Source organism: Camarhynchus parvulus, chromosome 15, assembly GCF_901933205.1.
Source record: "Camarhynchus parvulus chromosome 15, STF_HiC, whole genome shotgun sequence".
Lineage (NCBI taxonomy): Eukaryota > Metazoa > Chordata > Aves > Passeriformes > Thraupidae > Camarhynchus > Camarhynchus parvulus.
Window position 1 is genome coordinate 3,064,344 of NC_044585.1, and position 2,706 is coordinate 3,067,049.

The following is a 2,706-nucleotide window of genomic DNA, read 5'->3' on the forward strand; positions in this document are numbered from 1 at the left end:
GGCTGCTTCTCTGGCTTTCTTCTTCTTTCTCTCCTTATGTGCTTCTTGCAGAGTTCAGGTTAATGATAAACTGCTGTCATCACCTACGTCTTATATAATATATAACTTCAGATTCACTTGTCTCCAATGGGACACAAGTTGAAGCTGCTGCTTTTCCTTGGATAACTTTTTCCCAAAGAGTTCTCCTCTGTCACAGGTGCTGCAGATTTCACAGTTCAGTGTCCCTGCCAAAGGTGCTCGGGGTTTTAACATCCACGAGCAGATGTCTGAGAAGGAATGACACAGAAAGGTGTGGCTTGGCTGCAATAAACCCGCATATTTACCTCACTGTGGGTGAATACCTTTTTTTTTTTAAGTGGTTGTACCTGTAAATCTAGTCATGGAAGATGTAGTTCTTTTAGTTGATGATGGTAAGCAATTATCTGTGAGGAGTGACCTGGCACCCGGGGAAAACCCAGGGGTCCAGGATCTGGGACAACCTCTGTGTCATCTCTCAGCTCAGCAGCATTAGTCAATGGAGAAACAGTCCTGTGTTTCTGGGGAGGAGAAAACTTCAGTCTGCTTCCATCTCTCACAGGGATACAGGTAAAGATGCATGTGAACACAAGACCTGGAGCCAGGAGCTTACTGGGCTGAATTTCAGGCTGTTTAGACCACGGTGTTGGCTCTCTCTATTCCAGCTAATCAGTTTCACATTTGAGTAAGTTCAAAGTTCACCAGAGCTTGGGTCTGCTCTCCCTTTATTTGCTCCTCTGACTTCAGAATTAAGCTAAGCAAAGCAACTGGTCACAAAGATGTGGAACAGACAGGTTATAGACAGATCCTCACAGCTCTGAGGAAGGAAGCTTCCCCAAATGATGCCCATGATCCTCTGTTTGAGCTAGAAGGGGTCAGAGAAACCCAGGGTATTTAGAACAATATATCCAGGTGCCAGGCACATTTCTGGGCTCTGAGGATATCTGAGAGTCCCATTCCCTGCTTGATACTAGGGAATCATTATTCATTTACAGCCTTTTGGGTGTAAAACGTGACCTTGAAGTGACACTGAGCAGAACAAGCAGTCAAGGACGTGGGAAGCAAGCAGGCCTGACTGATCTTGCAGGTGTTATTTCCTTGGAGATGAAATCGAGGGCTGGCACTCTGCTCATTGGCAACGATTTTCTCCAGGGTAAACCACCCTGTGGTAATTGTGGCTAATAAAAAGCAACAAAGAACCTATAATACAATGAGATTACTTGAAAGAGTGAAATTTTAAAATCTCTCTTGTTTGAGCAGCTATACTCTTATAAAACAGTGCTACCCTTTGATAGTTTAGGCATCTCTCCCAAACACATTCTTCAGTCTGTCCTACATGACTGTGAAATGTTAGCTTTAAATCCAACAGAGAAAAAATTAACCCTGGAAGCTGCTGAGCATCCAAAATTCCCATTAGTTCTGACCTTCCCTGCTGTGTATTTCAGTGGAAAAGAAAAGACTTATTTACTAACCTTAATTATCAGGAAACAGTTTGCCTAAGATAGGCTGCAGATGGCACTTCTTTACAGAGATTGACGCATTTTCCTCCGGGTCCTTGCACCTAACAAAAAGTTTGGTTTTCATGAATTCCATTTCTGTGTCAGCCTACAGAGGCAAGCAAAAGAAAACATTAGTCAGGGACTGATCTACTCTAATGTGCTTTGTGTTCTCACCCCAGCCTCTGCAGAAGAGAGCCCAGAGGCTGAGCAATACTGCAGCCTCTGTCCACAGCTCCTGGTGTGGCCCCACCAACAAAATTCCAAGGTTTGAAACACTAATGGAGAATCAACATCTAAAAAATAGTAATAACACAATTCCTATCTTTATGTACAGTGGAAACAAACTTCATTGTTTTTTTTATTTCTGTAGGCCACAAACAGAAACTAAGCAGAAACCAACATCATCTACAGAACTGTCAGAAGGGGAGGGAGCTTTGTCAAGGCTCTGAATATCTCATCTCCACATCCTCATATCTGCAGCCCAAAGAGTCACCTGGAAGCACTGCAGGTTGTTGGTGCACCCAATGATTCACTGCTTGAATTCAGTGCATACAAAAGGTATGCACTGGAAGGTCAGGCAGGTTTTCAGATTGGAACAGGCTAAATCTTTCCTTGTGTCAAAGCTTTCAAAGATAAGCAGGAGTGAATCTCCTGATGTGATGAGTGAATACCATATCAGAACACCACAGTAATTTCTTTTCCTCACTCTCAGCTAGCAATGTGCTTCTGTGGGTCTCTCATCATCCTGAAGAGTCTCCCCAAGCAGTTTTAGGGTTCCAATGCTAGACAAACTGACAAATAATTTGATATACTGAGGGTTTTTCTCTAATTCTGCCTGTGAGCCAGGGCAATTTATTGAAGTAAGAGAGATTTTAACAGGAGTGAGAAACCCAAATAGTTTAAGTAAGATAACACAGTGCCTCTGATCGCTGTCCATAAAGAATGCTCCCCTCTGGATAGAGCCTGGTGACATCAAGCTTACCATGAATATGTCTGTTCAGACCTGACAGACAAAACAGAGAATGGGGGAGAGGGCAATTAGCTACAGACCCGTGAGGAACTGGTTCAAATTCCCACCCCAGGCTGCTGATGGAGAGCAAATGGGATAAATGTGATGGATCTGCATTCCCAACCGACCAAGCACAGCTGTCAGTGCAGCTCATGAACTGTGTAGAAGCTGCAATTGCTGTGT